The sequence below is a fragment of the Oncorhynchus tshawytscha genome, linkage group LG15, assembly GCF_018296145.1.
Source record: "Oncorhynchus tshawytscha isolate Ot180627B linkage group LG15, Otsh_v2.0, whole genome shotgun sequence".
Lineage (NCBI taxonomy): Eukaryota > Metazoa > Chordata > Actinopteri > Salmoniformes > Salmonidae > Oncorhynchus > Oncorhynchus tshawytscha.
In genome coordinates this window covers 25,417,484-25,437,999 of record NC_056443.1, presented here as the reverse complement: position 1 = coordinate 25,437,999, position 20,516 = coordinate 25,417,484, and the positions used below count along the sequence as shown (strand labels likewise).

The 20,516-nt window shown below is 42.8% G+C and overlaps 1 pseudogene; it reads left to right on the top strand.

Moving 5' to 3' along the window:
• The window catches only part of LOC112214886, a 39,635-nt pseudogene extending 21,810 nt beyond the window's left edge, over positions 1 to 17,825 (top strand).
• Positions 17,826 to 20,516: the final 2,691 nt, after the last annotated feature.

The following is a 20,516-nucleotide window of genomic DNA, read 5'->3' as shown; positions in this document are numbered from 1 at the left end:
ATGAATCATCCGCGTGTTTTGCTTTGTTTGTCGAAGTCGACAGGCACGGTTACTCACAAGCGAAGCAGAATTGAATTTCCTTTCATTTTTTTCACCTAAAACAAATTCCTCCAGTCTTGTCAAACTATCATCACGGAGGATGAATGCACACAGTGATTCTGAAAGGACTGCACTTTAAATGCAGACCACCTGCTGGAAAAGGAACTATTACATAAATTATTTGTTCTAATTTCGAAGACCTGTGGGAAGGGCTTTTTAGAAGAGAGAGGATGACATCTCGTGGAGACGGGTAGCATGCTGCGAGTCGACAGCGGCACCCCCTCAAAAACGGGCAGCGCTAATGCATGAGGAAGGGACACTCCGCGGCGAGGCAGCCTGCCGCAGTTTGCAGATTCGACTTGATTGCAGCAACTGTTACGGTACTCTCCTGTTGGATCTATTAAACAGTGAGCCTGCGATAGACCACAGCTGTATCTGCAGGACTTAATTCATTCGGATGTTGCAGCTTGCTCGTTACGGAAGTGTAGTGTCTAGTGAGTGTTGAGCAGTGCTTCAAGTCACCTATCCACTAAAGGATGTATAGGGCCACAAATGATCCTTCTTCCTTTTATTAAAAAATGTTTTTGCTCTCTCCATCTCATAAGATACTGTATGAGTGAATAGTGCCATTTCATTGCAGGGCCTCAACCCATGTTACACTCTCTCTTCCACAACCCCTCCCCTAACGACTGACTACACCCAGCTGTGCTCATTTCCGCAGGACGTGGTGTCGACAAACATCACAGAGACTTCCCTGACCATCGACGGCGTGGTGTTTGTTATTGATCTCGGATTTGCCCCCCCCCTCTCAATCCACCCTCCCCAGCCTAATCTCCTCCGATCGTCTGCCTCTGTTGCCTGAAAATCCCCAGATAAACAGAGCAGCGCTGCACCTGACAGCGGCAGAGATAGAGAAGCCAGTTATTAATTCCGCTGACATTTCTCCAGCACGGAGCCAAGTCATACATGTGGCTCAATCAGAGTTGATATATGCACCCGGCGGATTGTGTGTGTGTGTGTGCACGTGTTTGTGCGTATGTGATTTGGGAATGTGTGTTTGTGTGTGAAACTCAAATCCCCCTGTATCCTGCACATAAACGCTGGTCTATTTCTCCACCTCGTAACCTTGATGCTCCCTATCCCGCATCCCGTTTCTAGATGTTAGTGTACCTGTGTTTTGGGTTACAAAAAGAATCCCTGGTTTTCCCCAAAATCCCTGTTGGAGAATTCCTCGAATCAGGAGGGAATAAGCAGAAAATCCGGAATTATCCAACCAGGATTTCTGTTAAACCAGGGAACTTTTTAAAAGTTCCCAGATTTCTGCTACCCTCCCTACCTGTGTTTGTTTATGAAAGAGTGATTTGAATTCAGTCTATGCCGTACCTGTCTGCCTTGCTGTTTCTGCCAGGTGTATAATCCTCATATCGGAGTGGAGTCCTCCTGGTGACGGCCATCAGCAAAGCATCGGCCCAACACAGAGAAGGCCTACAAGACTGAGATGCAGGTTCGTCGTGGCACGGCTAGAATAATCACATTGTTCCCAGATGAATTGATGTCTACAACCGATTGATTCTTCAAAGCTTAGGGCATAGGAATGCTAATATCCGGTGGTTTAGCCATACCTACATCATACATTATTTCCAGAGTTTTAATTTATCGCTGACTCACATCCGTGATTCATATAAGCGTAGTGCACTTGTACCTCTAGGCTATACAGAGAAAAAGCCTATGTACATAGAAATATCTCCATTCCCAGTTATCCAGTATTTCCATCCAGAACTAAAAGTCGCCTTTTTCTTTTTTCAGCCCTTTTCACTCTTGAGAACTGGTTTCCCCACCAATCACCCACAGCCTTTTTTAATAACCTGCGCCAGTGACACGGACCCCCCCCCTGTGACAAATGAACACGTGAAAGACCCAGTCCTCCACTTTAACAGGGTAATTCTTTCACGTCACACCGACTGGCAGAGGGATTTGAAAACAAGTTAAATAGCCCTTCAAAACAGCCCCAGACTTCCATTTTCTGTTCACTTTGACGTACGAGATAATCGGCACCCTGACTAATTCGTTTTGATTTGAACCCCTCCCCTCCGGTTTCCCCGCTTCTTACTCTATGACAGGACAAAACGTATCCAGATATTTTGAGGTCCAACCTGGATTCGGTCGTGCTGCAGCTCAAGAAGCTAGGTACCGACGACTTGGTACATTTCGACTTCATGGACCCACCAGGTAAGAGGTCTTATATTGCATTTAGACTAAAGGGATCCATTTTGTTTTTGATACTAGGGGCCCTATCCAGTCAATCTCAGTCGACGCTAAATTAACATTCTTGCTGTGCATTGCATGTATACAGTGTGATTGTATACGTTGCTGACAGTTTGTTTCACAGTGGAAATCACAAAGCCAAACATGCATTTCTTTCACAGAAAAAAAGGTGAATGTTCTTGACTCATCCTGGAAACCCTGTTACGGAGATTGATTGAATTGGGCCCAAAGTTGTATATTGTGGGCTTTGATAAATAACATCATGGTGAATTTGTCTCACTGATCACAGAACCATCTGTTAAGGTCCAATGAACAGACATAGACCGGTAGAAACTGTTGCTCTGAAGTCCACAGAACCTTTTGTTTAGCTGTAGATGTTTGATGTATGACACCCAATCTGGATCAGCTAGGTCACTTGAGAGCTTAAATCTTACAAAAAAAAAAAAATCACATTCTGGAGAAGATAATAATAAATAAATAATAATTTAGAAGTCTTGAAAGTTGAGCAGAATGGTGGGATTGGACCTTGTGGTTCTTTGCTCTTTTGTCAGAATAGGTGGTTAAACTCCACTGTCAAAAGAAGTCTGTTTCTATCCTCTTTGTGGGTACATGGTGTAGTTTGTTGCTGGTCGGTCAGTGTGTTTGGGCTACCGCTTCTCCAAGCGCTCCCCCAGTTCATCCGTACTGGGCCGGAGCCTGGACAGAACACACAGAGGCACTTTGTCTCATCCCAATGTCACACTCGAGAGACACTAAGCCAGGCCACTAACTTCCTTCCCTTCCCAGCAGCCCTAGAGCCAATGCGCCGTGTGTTCTCTTACTCTCCCCAAGGAGAACCCACCTTCCCTCTGTCTCTCTCTACCTAGCCTTAAGCCCACACACACTCCCCCTCTCTCTCCACCTTAATACAGTTTTCATCTCCCCTCCGAGATTAAACCCATCTCTCCCCATCCGCTGCGGCAAACGCCATTTTGAGAATGAAATTGGTTACATCAATAGCCCCGGTATCACCTTGGCTATTGCCTTCTCTTTATATTCCGCCAATGAAATGTGACTGACCTATTCCCCCAACCTCCGCCACCCACCCCCCTCACCCACCGCTATACGTCTCCCAGCACGCAAGCTTTAGCCCCCCGCCGGCCCACTCAAGCCCTGTCCATTAAGTCTAATTGGAAATGAGGGGAAGGAATGATGACCTTATTCATCTATACTGAAAAATATATATAAAACACAACAATTTATTTTTATTTTTTTACAGAGTTCATAAAACTCTTTACAGTTCATGAAAGCAAATCAGTCAATTGAAATAAATTCAATAGGCCCTAATCTATTGATTTCACATGACTTGCTATTGGAGGGCTTAGGCCCACCCACTGGGGAACCAGGCCCAGCCAATCAGTGATTTTTTACAGACACACATAGTCCTCAGAAATAAGCCTTTTTGTGCATATGGATAATGTCTGGGATTTTTTTATTTCAGCTCATGAAACCAACACTTTCCACGTTGCGTTTATATTATGGAATATATGGAAGTTGTACACGCTGTCAGTGGAGGCGCTGGGTCTGTCTAACTAGCTGCTCAGCGCCCCGGGTACACAAGCTGATTGGAATAGAAAGATAAAGAGCCGGAGGAGGCTGTGCCATCGCTCCAACGCACTGCAAAGCTTCTCCTCCAAGAAAAGCCTTTGTATCTCGCTGGCACACAGGTCAATTTGACATGCGGTGCAGAAGAACCACTCCCTGAAAGGCTACGCCGGAGTTGTGGGTTCAGCCAAGTGAATCTCTGGACCTGGTTAAAGAGAGCCATGGAATTGGATCTCCAGGTAGAGGGGCACGATTGGAACATGTTTTTCTCCTTAGCCTGTTTGATTGTCCAGGTGTTCGCTTCATTAGGATGGGAATGGGAACACACACACACACACACAAAACAAAGCGTCTGCTCAACAAAGGGCTTGAGAGAAGAAATGCTTCCTTGAGACAATTGAAAACCTTGGTTGCTCGATAATGGTGTGGGGGATGCTTCACATTAGCCTTTTGTTTTAATTTGTCATTCATTTGGGCACATTAAAAGGATTTAATCATGACTTGGGTTTGTGCTACTGTTATTAAGACAAAGTGGGAATATTGTCATGGAGCTGCTGTCCATTGTGGCTGTATTTCATGAAACGGAACAGGCAGGCTGATACCTAGGAGTGGGCTAGGATTATCAAGGGTTATCAAAGAACCCAGGCATGAAGGCCATTGGCCTTTAGTCTGTGTTAGGCTAGATTGGAGTTCGGCCTGAATCTTAGGGTGGAATTTAGTATCTTCGTTGTAACCAGGGAGCACATGAACGGCCTGTCTATTTCTCTGTTGACCTGCCTCGCGCCACACTCAATAAGTACCGTGGCGTGAACCCATATGGAAAATCTAAGAGAAATCAGTAGCGATTTACAGGAAGGACCAGCCCTGGGTGGGTTTCATTTGCTTCGTGACATTTGCAGAGTAGTACATTTCAAAGCCTATGTGAGTTTAATGTACCTTTTAGCCTTTAGTCCCATTGATTTGGCCCTTGGTTAATATATTGGATTCTTGTGTATTGAGGCGGTCAATAGTTTCTTTCTGATGAGGTGAGCCATAGATTGCATTTCCACACAATCTGTAAAATCTGATTTTCGTCGACAAGGAGTGGGTGAGCCACAAGCCATTGGTGTAGTAACACACTGGCATCAACATGGTTGAATCAACATCATTAAACTCACATTGGCTCCCGAGCGGCGCAGTGGTCTAAGACACTGCATCTCACTGCAAGAGGCCTGGTTCGAATCCAGGCTGCATTACATCAGGCTGTGATTGGGAGTCCCATAGGGCGGCGCACAATTGGCCCAGCGTTGTCCGGGTCTGGCCGGTAGGCCATTATTGTAAATAAGAATTTGTTCATAACTGACAAAAGCAATTAAATTGAACCAACGTTGAATTGACGTCTGTGCCCAGTGATGCAGCTAGCTCTCACCTTTAGTATAAAAAGTAGGGTTGATGCCCCAAATCGATATTTGTTCATCATAAGAATATACCCCCTTGCATTTTGAAAGAGGCTTTTTTCTTCCTTATTTGAGAGAGATGAAAGGGAACAACACAGCCCTCAGCTGAAGCTAATTTTCAGTTAACATGCAACTGGTCATTAGTCTTCAATTCTCCCGAGCCAAAGGTCAATAATTGCATCTTGGGGAAAAATCTTTTAAGCAAACATTGGGAGCCTTGTGTTGATGCATTAAGTTAAGGGTTCCCCTGTAATTGCATTAGTTGTTTTGAATCGGGGGAGCGGAGGATTAAAAATGAGCCTCCCCGCCACGGTTACAAAATTGGCATCCAGGGTAATGGCCATCATATACACACACAGGGGTCCTTTCCTTCTGTTCTTCTTTACCTTCTCTGCCATCCCTTATTCTTCCTTGTTTTCTCTCCAATTTCAAAATGTATTCAACTGCTCCAACGAGATCCTGTCCATCACAGCCATGCTGTCAGGTAATGGTCAGGGAGAAAAGTGCGCTATGCCAATCACAAGCCTCCGTCCGTCACTATTGTAAGCAATACGCTGTCTTGTGAAAAGTTGTATATTCATGGCAAATTTGCCCTCCATCCCCCACAAAAAAATAGATTCAGTGAACTGCACCTGTTGCTACTTTTCCCCTTAGTTATCCAGATGATGCTCCCTTTCAACCTTGACCCCTTTCTTGTTTAGTCTATTTGACCAGACAGTTTTTGGAGATAATTAGATATGTTCAAGTAATGAACTTCTCCTGAAACCTAATATTTTGATGTGCTTAGGTTTGCAAACAACATTTGTTGACACTCAATTTGTTTGTATGGTGTCTAGAGCTGGTCCATTTCACACCAGCTGTTTCGTTAGAAAAACATATATTTGTCCGGGAAAGATCGGAAAACCATGCCTCTTTGTCAGTGTAGCAATACCATCTCTCTAGCACTGAGACTACAATGAGCTCCAACAAGAGCGGTTTAAAGGAGGTGTAATCTCAGTAACGATGTTGATGAATGTGATTTGACTGCGGCTGATAGCAAATGTAATCTCATGGTGCTTTAGATCTGCCTACTACAGACAGACTAGTCTTTGCTCCCTGCATGTAGATGGGAGAGGGCATGAAGGTTCGCCCACGGCCCCACTGGGCGCAGTGATGTACAGTGCCTTGCGAAAGTATTCACCCCCTTTGGCATTTTTCCTATTTTGTTGCCTATCAACCTGGAATTAAAATAGTTTGGGGGTTTGTATCATTTGATTTACATAACATGCCTAACACTTTGAAGATGCTAAATATTTGTGAAATAAACTAGACAAAACAATACTTTGTAGAGCCACCTTTTGCAGCAATTACAGCTGCAAGTCTCTTGTGATATGTCTCTATAATCTTGGCACATCAAGCCACTGGGATTTTTGCCCATTCAAGGCAAAACTGCTCCAGCTCCTTCAAGTTGGATGCGTTCCTGCTGGTGCACTGCAATATTTAAGTCATATCACAGATTCTCAATTGGATTGAGGTCTGGGCTTTGATTAGGCCATTCCAAGACATTTAAATGTTTCCCCTTAAACCACTCAAGTGTTGCTTTAGCAGCATGCTTAGGGTCATTGTCCTGCTGGAAGGAGAACCTCCGTCCCAGTCTCAAATCTCTGGAAGACTGAAACAGGTTTCCCTCAAGGATTTCCCTGTATTTAGCACCATCCATCAATTCTGACCAGTTTCCCAGTCCCTGCCAATGAAAAACATCCCCACAGCATGATGCTGCCACCACCATGGTTCACTGTACGGATGGTATTCTCGGGGTGATGTGTTGGGTTTGTGCCAGACATAGCGTTTTCCTTGATGGCCAAAAAGCTACATTTTACTCTCATCTCAGTACCTTCTTCCATATGTTTGGGGAGTCTCCCACATGCCTTTTGGCGAACACCAAACGTGTTTGCTTATTTGTTTCTTTAAGCAATGGCTTTTTTCTGTCCACTCCTCCGTAAAGCCCAGCTCTGTGGCGTGTACAAGCTTAAAGTGGTCCTTTGGATCACTGCAGCTCCTTCAGGGTTATCTTTGGTCTCTTTGTTGCATCTCTGATTAAATGCCCCCCTTGCCTGGTCTGTGAGTTTTGGTGGGCGGCCCTCTCTTGGCAGGTTTGTTGTGGTGCCAAATTCTTTCCATTTTTAATAACAGATTTAATGGTGCTCCATGGGATGTTCAAAGTTTTGGATATTTTTTATAACCCACCCTGATCTGTACTTCTCCATAACTTTGTCCCTGACCTGTTTGGAGAGCTCCTTGGTCTTCATGGTGCGGCTTGCTTGGTGGTGCCGCTTGCTTAGTGGTGTTGCAGACTCTGGGACCTTTCAGAACATGTGTATATATACACTGAGATCATGTGACACTTAGATTACACACAGGTGGACTTTAACTAATTATGGGACTTCTGAAGGTAATTGGTTCCACCAGATCTTATTTAGGGGCTTCATAGCAAAGGGGGTGAATACATATGCACGCACCACTTTTCTGTTTTTTAATTTATTTTTTGAAATCATGTTATTTTTTTCCATTTAATTTCACCAATTTGGACTATTTTGTGTATGTCCAATACATTAAATCAAAATAAAAATCCATTTAAATTACAGGCTGTAATGCAACAAAATAGGAAAAACGCCAAGGGGGGTGAAAACTTTTGCAAGGCACTATATTGAAAAGAGGGATAGCAAAAGGAGCTAGAGGTGTCAGTCAGTTAATATTTGTCAGGCAGGAAACATTTGTGTCTACAGTAAATTAATGAGTTTATAGGCTAGTCTCAGCAGGACCAATGTGCTCTGGCAGTAATTGCACTTTAGGCTTGCCAAAGCAGAATGCTCCTCATTGAGATTAATCCGATACTTTTGAATGGGGGGAAAGGGAATATAACTAGCTAGCTGTTTAGACACACCACAGATTTATAACGGGTGTGTCAGGGAACCCAGTTTTCTGCTGAGTTCACTACTGAGTCAGCAGTGTAACCTAGGCCTAGCGTCGCACAGGCAACCAAGTGCAGGGGTTCGTTAAACACTCAGCTTTCACCGGTTAAGTCCATGACGGAGCATGCTTTGACGTGAGGCGGGAGGTGTTTGATGCAATCTTGATGTACGAGTGCTTTTCCGCTTGGGTGCAAGATCAGGGTTTTCCCTCTCTTAACTGCTCAGGCGCAGATTGAGTGGTAGGAGGACACTTTGCCTTTGGTCTCTTTCTGCACCACCGCTTAAAGAGTTTGAGTCAGATGCAGGCTAGTTTCATAGATGTCCTTTTGCCAACAACTGAGTAAATATACTTTTTTTTTTTTGGGGGTTCGGTTATGCAGTACACAGCTCATCAAATAGCCAACCTCAGTCCTGCGCAAAGCAGGAGAAAGCCATCCCTCCTTCACACTCTCCCACCTCCCTTCACCTCCTGTTCCAATATGCACCTGTATGCCCTGTGAAGTGCTCTCTGACCTTGTTCCTCTCTATGGGAATTGACTAAATCATACCTATGGGTGGCTGTGTTGGAGTACATACCAACCTGTTTTAGTCCCACAGTGTTTCGTGTGACCCACGGAGGCAAGGAAGGAGGCTGAGAAGTCCAAGATAAGGTTCACCCACATTGATGGAAATCACCTGACCCTCCTCAACGTCTATCACACCTTCAAACAGAGTATGTGTCCTTCACTAAAATGTCCATCAAGCATGCTTTGTAACCCAGGACTAGACTAAATCTGTCTCCGGTAAACCAACCTTAATGTCACCTAACATAAATCTCTCGACTCTCACAGACCACGAGTTGGCGCAGTGGTGCTACGACAACTTTGAACTACCGGTCGCTGACAACGTGCACCAGCAGCTGTCCCGGATCATGGACCTCTTCAACCTGCCCCGCCGGATTCTTCATGCAGGTCAGTGCTCACCGGTCAAACAGAGAAAGTGCCCAGAGGGTTCTGTCTCAGTATGTGTCATCATGCTCGACGGTGCCATTATGTTCCCAAACAACACAGCACTTGGTTTTGACCTTTAGGCAGACATCCCTTGTTCCTAAAACATCACAGACCAGAGTGGAGTATGTAGATTAGTCAGCTACACCATAGCTGTGTTCAAATACTCATACTAACCATACTAGCCATACTATTTGTGACTTAAATTGAGTATGCTTATTGGTCATAGTATGGATCGATTTTGTATGCCAAAAGTTCCCGGATGTCGTATTAAATTCACCAAAATATGAAGTATACACGCAGTGGACACTATTTCTGTACTTTTAGGGCCCATAATGCAATTCTTCAAGAAATGGGCACAGCTTCACAATATTTCCAGATTTGAAGAAATATGCAGCCAAAGACGAAGAGATATGGTGTAGCAGGCTAGCCTAGTGGTTAGAGCGTTGGACTAGTAACCGAAAGGTTGCAAGTTCGAATCCCCGAGCTGACAAGGTACAAATCTGTCGTTCTGCCTCTGAACAGGCAGTTAACCCACTGTTCCTAGGCAGTCATTGAAAATAAGAATTTGTTCTTAACTTCTTGGATATAGGGGGCGCTCTTTTAATTTATGGATAAAAAAACGTGCCCGTTTTAAGCGCAATATTTTGTCACGAAAAGATGCTCGACTATGCATATAATTGGCAGCTTTGGAAAGAAAACACTCTAAGGTTTCCAAAACGGCAAAGATATTATCTGTGAGTGCCACAGAACTCATGCTACAGGCGAAACCAAGATGAAACTTCAACCAGGAAATGGGCAGAATTTTTGAAGCTCTGTTTTCCATTGTCTCCTTATATGGCTGTGAATGCGCCGGGAATGAGCCTGCCCTTTCTATCGTTTCTCCAAGGTGTCTGCAGCATTGTGACGTATTTGTAGGCATATCATTGGAAGATTGGCCATTTACCAGGGGTCCGCCCGGTGTCCTTTGTCTAAATTGGTGCGTAATCTACAAGCTCCATGCAGTCATCCAGTGATTGAGAGGAGAGAGGAGGCTTTCAACGAACGATATATCATGAAGAGATATGTGAAAAACACCTTGAGGATTGATTCTAAACAACGTTTACCATGTTTCAGTCGATATTATGGAGTTAATTTGGAAAAAAGTTTGGCGTTTTGAAGACTGAATTTTCGGGTTTTTTTGGTAGCCAAACGTGACGCACCAAACGGAGCAATTTCTCCTAAACAAATAATCTTTCAGGAAACACTGAGCATTTGCTATCTAACTGAGAGTCTCCTAATTGAAAACATCTGAAGTTCTTCAAAGGTAATGATTTTATTTGAATGATTTTCTGGTTTTTGTGAAAATGTTGCCTGCTGAAGCTAACGCTAAATGCTATGCTAGCTGTGCTAGCTGTTACACAAATGCTTGTTTTGATATGGTTGAGAAGCATATTTTGAAAATCTAAGATGACAGTGTTGTTAACAAAAGGCTAAGCTTGAGAGCTAGCATATTAATTTCATTTCATTTGCGATTTTCATGAATAGTTAACGTTGTGTTATGCTAATGAGCTGCGGGGATAATTACACTCCTGGATACAGGTTTTTTTCGTAGCTAAACGTGACGCACCAAACGGAGCGATTTCTCCTAAACAAATAATCTTTCAGGAAAAACTGAGCATTTGCTATCTAACTGAGTCTCCTCATTGAAAACATCTGAAGTTCTTCAAAGGTAAATGATTTTATTTGAATGATTTTCTGGTTTTTGTGAAAATGTTGCCTGCTGATGCTAACGCTAAATGCTACGCTACCTGCGCTAGCTGTTACACAAATGCTTGTTTTGCTATGGTTGAGAAGCATATTTTGAAAATCTAAGATGACAGTGTTGTTAACAAAAGGCTAAGCTTGAGAGCTAGCATATTAATTTCATTTCATTTGCGATTTTCATGAATAGTTAACGTTGCGTTATGGTAATGAGCTTGAGGCTGTATTCACGATCCCGGATCCGGGATGGCTCGACGCAAGAAGTTAACTGACTTGCCTAGTAAAATAAAATAAAAATTAATATAAATTAATTGCTTTAACTAATTATGACAAATGTTAAGAAATGTAATAAAGTAATTACTTTTCAAATAAGTTACGCTTCACGTTATGTTGGCTGACAATGTGTTGGCTACGCTATCCTTACAAACCGTATAGCATATCATTACAGCAGTAGGTACTACTGGTATGTTAGCTAGCTACCTCGTTAGTTGGCTACTAATACATTGAACTTGCCAGTATATTATCTAACTATCTATCCAACTTTTATTGACTTGAATATTCATGTCATTCTTAGCTCAGTGGTATAGTCGTTGTGCGTTCAATGGACATAAATTTGCTATGGCTATCTACTCCGAACAAACGCTCGTCGGTTATTACAAACACCCGTTTAATATGGCCGGTGTCAGTAAATGTCAGCAAAAAAAAAAAGTAATTAAATTGTTGCCAGCAGCACAGTTACAGTGACCAACGCTCTGGATAATGTGGAAACAGCCTAACCAGATCTGCTATGGTGAGTAAAATGGTCAAAGTGAGGTATTTTCTGATTTGTGTCTGAAAGTAGCTAGCCAGTTAGCTTGTGTGCTTGACTTCAATGCAGTTGTGATGGTCAGAACGCTCGGCTCAACCCTACTCCTCGGCCAGTGTGCGCACTGAACGCTCTGAAAGGGGAAACGCTCAGAATTTACGAATGGACAATCTGACAAATTTGTTATGCTCGCAAGAGGTTGCATAGCAACATAATCAAGTTCCGGTAGGCAAGCATAGCGCTAGTATGCTCAACTGAATTGATAGTTTGTTTACAATATACTAAAATTAACTAATAGTATATAGTAGATACTGTATAAACTCATTAAGTATGTAGTATGTTAGTCTGGGTATTCGAACACAGCCCTAGTCAATGAGTGTGCAAAACACGTGATTTCCATTGCAGACTGACCAAGTGAATCCAGGTGAAAGCTACGAAAGCTACTCCGTTGTTGATGTCACTAGTTAAATCCACTTCAAATCAGTGTAGATGAAGGGGAGGAGACACCTGTCTGTAAATAAGCATTTTTAAGCCTTGAGACAATTGAGACATGGATTGTTTATGTGTGCCATTCAGAGGGTGAATGGACAAGACAAAAGATTGAAGTTCCTTTGAATGGTTATAATAGGTGCTAGGCACACTGGTTTGAGTGTTTCGAGAACTGCAAAGCTGCTGGGTTTTTCACGTTCAACAGTTTCCTTTGTATCAAGAATGGTCCACACCCCAAAAGACATCCAGCCAACTTGACAACTGTGGGAAGCATTGGAGTCAACATGGGCCAATATCCCTGTGGAATGCTTTCGACAACTTGTAGTACGAGTGCCCTTGCCTCTTGTCACAAACTGTTGCAAGCTGATGAGGAACCTCTGGCTGGAGACTGCATCCTGTTAGATACGCACTCAGTTTATTGGGTACACCTGTCTAGGTACCGGGTCAGTCCCCCCTTTGCCTCCAGTACAGCTGGAGTTCTTCAGGGCATTTAACAAGGTGTCGGAAACGTTCCACAGGGATGTTGGTCCATGCTGACGGGATGGCATCATGCAGTTGCTGCAGATTGGACGGCGGTACATTCATGCTGTGAACAGCCTGTTCCATCTCATCCCAAAGATGCTCTATTGGGTTGAGGTCTGGGGACTGCGCAGGCCACCCAAGTAAACTGACCTCGATGTCAGGCGATATTTTTCCACTCCTCAAATTGTCCCGACGATCAAACCACGCTCAAAGTCACTTAGGTCACTCTTTTTGTCCAGTTTAATGTTCAATCGAACTGTAACTGAATGCCTCGATGCCTGTCTGCCAGCTTTATATAGCAAGCCATGTCCACATGACTCACTGACTGTATAAGTGATCCATTTTCGTGAACGGTGTACTGAATCTAATAAACTAGCCGGTGCGTCTAGTTAAGCTTATGAACAGCTGAATAATAACACACCATGTAGAAATAGACAGTTTTTATTAACTGTACTGTTTGGTGAAAAACAAAAATGCCCATATACAGGCTATAGCACTTAACAAAACAAGATACCGGATACTTTGGAATTTTGGCAATAAAGCCCTTTATCTACTTCCCCAGAGTCAGATGAACTCATGGATACCATTTTTATGTATTTGCATCTAGTATGAAGTAAGTTAAATAGGTTACATTCAGTCACAGAAAGCTAACTTTGCTAGCTGGCTTATCACGTCACCCTAAAACCTTTTGTTTAATGCAAACCATAATGCAAAGTATGCTGATTGGCTGCAAAAACGTTAACTGGGTTCCATGACTGGTATCTCACTTTCTTGACAAACCGTTGCGTGTGAAGGAGTGTCTTGAGAGTGATGTCTGCAACCAGTTGTCGTGTCTTTACTATCATTAAATTGAAGACTTATAGTTATCAAAGATTCTCTGTAATTAGTATTACGCAATCAACTGATTAATCATGTAACTGTAATTAACTAGGAAGTCGGGCACCAAGGAAAAATATTCAGATATTTTATCTGATCAAATAGTATTCGAATTAATGAATTATTTACCTTACGTTAGTCTCATTCCAAACTTCGTAAATTGTTGGTTATCTGCACAAACCCAGTCTTCACTATGAGTCATCCATACATCAATTGTCTTAAATCATTTATTTATTACTAACTAAGTAATTCACAGAAATGTATAAACAAACAGTAAATATGGTTACAAGAAATGATAGGAGAATGTGCCCTAGTGGGCTAAACCGGCATGGCGGCTTGTTAGACAAAAGGGGAAGTGGGGGTCGACTAAGAAGTCACTACAAAGTGACAATTATAACAATTGAAATGCTAATCATTTGCACATGAACGCTCACTCATTCGGGAACAATTGCAATCAATATATATATTTACGCTCAGTGTGTCTTGTCTTGATCGCTGGTGAAAAGTTTGTTTCTTTTGTAGAATTGTGTCAGAGTGACAATTCATAATTTTCGTTTTGGAATAGATGTGTCGGCGGTTGTTGTTCTTCGTGTTCAATGATACCGAATTCCTAGCTGCAGACTAGTAATTAATATCAAAGACTTGTTCTTATTCTGTCGGTATCGATAGTCTAAGAGTTTAACCACGTGGTATGGTTAAAAGATTCAGCAATGGTCTACAACCTTTGTACTCTCCTAATGGAGAAAAACATGGTCTGGTGATCATTTCTCAAAGTTGGGTTTTATTCGGAATTACAGAAAAGGGGCTGTCCCAGGGTGCCTGACCCTAACTGGGCTCAAGGGCGGTCCTCTGATTTAGTTAACTCCAATTCCCTTTTTGAGTTTTCCTTCGTTAAACAATCCAAAATCACATTGTAAAATTGTGTAAACAGTATCATACTCACTCATTCATCTTATACAACAATTAGATGTAAACCTCATATCTGAGGCTATTATATAAACAGCGTTATGGTAATGTGGCCACACCGTCTCCTATGAGCTTCCCCAAGTTGTAACAAACGGACCATTTCGTAGCTGGATTCTTCACCTATCTTTTATACTTTCTCCGGAACATGAAATTTGTTCGTACCTCAAGTTCTGTGAGGTGGAAGAAATTCCTTTGTGCTCTATGAAAATTTACTCTCTCTATACTGTGTGTCCATGAGGAGATCATCAGGAATGTACGACGTCTCTCTGACCACAGCAGTCTAGTTGAAGGAGGAAAGGGGGAGGCAGAGGGGGGGGGGGGATGGGGCTCGCCACACCCAAAGAGGGCAACTTCATGACACAGTCTTAAAGCAATATACACACAATATCCCATATTGACAAATCGAAAACAGGTTTAGAAATTTCTGCAAATCTATTAAAAATGAAATCTTATTTACATAAGTATTCAGGTCCTTTGCTATGAGACAAGCTGTATCTACACCTTGATTGGAGTCCACCTATGGTGACTATGGTGAATGATTGGACATGATTTGTTAAGTCACACACCTGTCTATAAAGGTCCCACAGTTGACAGTGAATGTCAGAGCAAAAACCAAGCCATAAGGTCGAAGGAATTGTTCGTCGAGTTCCGAGACAGGATTGTGCCGAGGCACAGATCTGGGAAAGGGTGCCAAAACATTTCTGCAGCATTGAGGGTCCAAGAAAACAGTGGCCTGCATCATTCTTAAATGGAAGAAGTTTGGAACCACCAAGACTCTTCCTAGAGCTGGCCGCCCGGCCAAACTGAGCAATCGGGGGAGAAGAGCCTTAGTCAGGGAGGTGACCAAGTGCCTGATGGTCACTCTGACAAAGCTCTAGAGTTAATATGTGGAGATGAGAACCTTCCAGAAGGACAACCATCTCTGCAGCATCCCACCAATCAGGCCTTTATGGTAGTGGCCAGACAGATGCCACTCCTCAGTAAGGCACATGACCACCCAATTGGAGTTTGCCAAAAGGCACCTAAAGACACTCAAACCATGAGAAACTTAGTGTAGATTATCTGGTCTGATGAAATCAAGATTGAACTCCTTGGCCTGGAAGCCAAGTATCACGTCTGGAGGAAACCTGGCTCTATCCCTATGTAACAGTATAGCTTCCGTCCCTCTCCTCGCCCCTACCTGGGCTCGAACCAGGGACCCTCTGCACACATCAACAACTGACACCCACGAAGCATCGTTAACCATTGCGCCACAAAAGCCACGCCCCTTGCAGAGCAAGGGGAACAACTACTTCAAGGTCTCAGAGCGAGTGACGTCACCGATTTAAAACGCTATTAGCGCGCACCACCGCTAACTAGCTAGCCATTTCACATCAGTTACACCTATGGTGAAGTATGGTGGTGGTAGCATAATGCTGTGGGGATGTTCTTCAGCAGTAGGGACCGGGAGACTAGTCAAGATCGAGGGGAAGATGAACGGAGCAAAGTACAGAGAGCTCCAGAGCGCTCAGGACCTCAGACCGGGGCGAAGGTTCACCTTCCAACAGCACAATGACCCTGAGCACACAGCCAAGACTATGCAGGAGTGGCCTATGGGACAAGTGTCCGAATGTCCAATGAGTGGCCCAGCCAGAGCCCGGACTTGAACACGATCAAACATCTCTGGAGAGCCCTGAAAATAGCTGTGCCGCAACGCTCCCCAAACAACCTGACAGAGCTTGAGAGGATCTGCAGAGAAGAATTGGAGAAACTCCCCAAACACAGGTGTGCCAAGCTTGTAGCCACATTCCCAAGAAGACTCGAGGCTGTAATCGCTGCCAAAGGTGCTTCAACAAAGTACTGAATAAAGGGTCTAAATGCTTATGTAAATGTGACATGAGTTTTATTTTTAATAAATTAGCAAAACATTTTAAAACCTGTTTTTGCTATGTCATTATGGGGTATTGTGTGTAGATTGAGGGAAAAAGCTATTTTGTAACGTAAAAAAATGTGGAAAAAGTTAAGGGGGTCTGAATACTTTCCTTAAACTTGGTAAATCAGGATGTACAGTGTCTATCAATAGAGATTTACCATTAATCTAATTATTACCATTATGTTGTTAGATTAGGTAAGACAAAGTTACATTTGGTTTATTATTTATTAATCTCTGGACCAACTTATCAAAATGTTCTAATGTAATGATATTGAATATCGGCATAAAATATCAGACCGACATCGGCCTCCTTGACCCCCCCAATTTCTTTATTTTAAAATCGGTATCAGCCTGCAAAAAAAATGCATGTCAGTCGTTGAAACACAACAAGTCAAGATACTTATTGTAATGGATAGCCTCCCCTAGGTGTGCACACACAGGCGCTACCAGTTAAACACATAATAAGAAATCAAGTCAATTTGCTGCCCACTCAGGGAAAATAAATGACATTTTGTTGAAAGTCCATTTCCGGAGGGAACCTGAAAACATGCGACCTGACAAGTTGAATTACGACATTAATATTTAAATATTTGTCAACATTAACCTTTATCACAAAGACAAATTTGTAGCTCATGTTGCAGTTTAGGGGCGTTTGAACGCACCTCTTTGTTCGGAGAGGTCTTTATTGAGACTGATTGCCCTGGTTAATCGCAACAGCCGTCGTCTGCATATTAAAGTACCACGAAAGGAAACAAGAAAAGTCACCGCCCTCTTAACTTGGCGAAGTTTAAATCGCCAATGCCCAGAGCTGCCGCTTCCCCACCCCTTTTCTGTGGAATTGATTGTGTTCATTGTACATTAAGGTAGGCACTACATTCCATGAGGTCAGTGTTGTTCAACCATACTAGTCCCATTTGGCATCAAGTATCCTACATGGTAATAACTGTTCGATTGTTGCATCACTCCAGGCTAGAAAACAAACCTACATAAGAGGAGCACTGGGTCAGGAAACGTGTTAAATGCGTATGGACTTTATGATACTGTATGGGTTGGATTTTGATAATACAGGTCTGTGGAATTGATTTTGACATGTACTGTAGTTTGTCTTGTGTGCCCTGTCTGGCTAATATCTAGCCTACTTTTTCTTGTCTGTCTGTGTGTCTACCAGGTAGCCCATTTGGAGCACACAGGCCAGTACCTGATATACAATGAATTTGTGCTGACCACCAAGAACTACATCTGCACCTGCACCGACATCAAACCAGAGTGGTATTTAGAAAACATATGTGTATTGTTTGCATTGTTAGGTATACTGCATTGTTGGAAACAAGCATTTCACTGCACCTTTCTGTAAAATATGTGTACGTGACCAATAAAATTAGATTTGGAAAGCTGTCAGCAGCTTACTGGCTGCCTAGCCCTATATCCATCTTGTCTAGTGAGTGTGCAGGCCTATAGTCAGTCCTCTCCTACATTCTGCTAGGTGTATGTCTATGTGCTTGCCTGCAGTCAACCCGCCTGCTCCGATATTCCTCTAGACAAGCAGTCAGCTTACTCCTTGTGTGTGTGTGTGTGTGTGTGTGTGTGTGTGTGTGTGTGCGCGCGTGTGAGAGAGACCGTGTGCACATTGTTGGATTACGTGGGTGTTTGTTCATCTGTCTGTGTGTGCTTGCACATTTATGTGTCGGATGAAGTGTCTGCGGCAATCTCTGTGTGCGAATGCGGGAGAGAAAGCCTTCTCTCACTCACTCACACACACACACACACACACACGTCATGACTAATATGTTTACTTGTCTCCTTTCCCAGGCTGGTGAAAATCGCCCCGCAGTACTAAGAGATGGATAACTTCCCCAACTGTGAAGCCAAGAGACAGTTGTAGCGCATCGTCGCTAAACTCTCAACCAAGGAATACTCTGTACTAACACTGTAGTGTGCACGAGAACAATACCATCACCACCAACACTAACCAACTCTCTAACTAACTCAATCTGAGCCTTGAATTTTGTTTATTTTTTACCACCTGTGGTCATTGTGATTAACAGGTGGTTGGCATTGTGGTTGATCCGGGTTGGGAGTGAGCGGTCAACACCATTACCGTCATTGACCATGTTAAAGCATAACCATTTATGTAGATGTTGACTTTCCTCTTTAGAACGTGTCAACTCTTACCAAAATGTACTTACAGAATGTCCATGCTAATTCATTGAACAAACTTTGACTTCAATTTAATGGAAAAAAATACATCTCAGCTTTGACGGTTTAGAACCTACCGTCTTGCTTGTTCAGACAGCTACCAAACTTTGGTATTGGGTGGGGGGGTGAGCTCAGAAGGTTGAAATATTAAATGTATTTTAATAGCAGCAAAGCAGGAAGTAAAAGAAGGAAGTGTACCCATCAATATCGGCTGTGATCGTATGATTCAACTCAAATGACATTACAAAAAATACATTCCAGGTGTGTTTGTAAATTTAATCTGGAGTGCCAGAGAGTGCGCTCTGGGCGTTCTTAAATTCAGAGCTTTGCAGATTGCCCGTTGGTAAATTCAGAACGCACACTGGACACTCTGGGCGAGGAGTAGGGTTGATCCGAGTGTTCTGACCTCAGCTTGAGTGCTTGACTAGCGCTAACTGGCTAATGTTGGCTAGCTACTCCCAGACACAAATTAGAGAACAGCTGACTGACCATTTTACCTGCCCTAGCAGAGCTGGTTAGGCTGTTTTTATGTTATCCAGATCCTTGGTGACTAACTGCTGCTGGCAACAATTTATTTACACTTTTTTGTCAATGTTTACTGACACTGGCCATATTCAACCGGTGTTGAGCGTTCGTAAATTCATTAATCAGTTATTCTACACTCAGGCGAGAGTGCTCTGAAATCGGAGTAGATAGCCAGAGTGAATTTACAACCGCACCGTCCATTGCATGAGCGGCAGCAGTTAGCATATTTTAAATGAACCTTCTACATTACCATGGAAATGATTGCGAGTGTACCCATGAGTTTACCAGTCAAATTGTTAGGGTTAGAGGTTCCAAGCCATTCTATTTCAATGTATGCTACTGCTGCATTGTGGGAGGTGTTGCCTAGGCAACCAAAGACTTGTTTGCTACAACATCTTGCTCGTTTCCGCAAGGGAGAGGCTACACGGACACACCTGGTGACCAAAATTTATGACGTAAGTCGCGCAGTGAGACTTTAGGGGATGAACTGCTTCAGTTATAGATCACCAGTTGGCTCCCTTTTCTGATCATCACTTGATTTGCCTGAATTTATAAGCTACTACATTTTTTTTTATTTTTAAAAAGGTACTTGAGGATATTGGAAATTAAACAACACACTTCTTAAAGATTCTATTCTTATTGGAAACATCACATCGTTAGCCAAAGATATTGTTGCAAGAAAAGACTTGGGAATTTTTCAAATATAAAGTCTGAGTTGTAGCCATTAAATGTGCCAAAGAGCTGATGCACTTAAAGAAACTTTGAGAAACAGAGTTGATGAGCACACTTGCCAGTTTTCTAAAGCAAGACAATCTATCTCAAGAAGAAGAGTCTGTATTTAAATCTTTACAACTAGAATTAGAACAGCTTTACACAGATCAGGCAAAGGATGCCTTTGTCAGATCAAGAACAAAATGGATTGAAGAGGGAAGAAACACTAGTTACTTTTTTGTACTTGAAAAGAGAAGCTACAAAAGAAAGTCTAACTGCACTCAAAATGAAGGATGCGTAATGCAAAGACCCCATTACAATCAACATTTTTCAATTCCTTTTATGAAAACCTTTACAACTCACAATTTCAGGAAGATGGTTGTGAAAGCTACATTTGCCACATTCAGAATTATGTCCCTGTAATTGATGATTTCCACTCAGTTTGCCATTCACCTGTGTCAATTGAAGAAAGAGACACTGAATTTAGATGTTTCAAGATTGCTTTAAAAA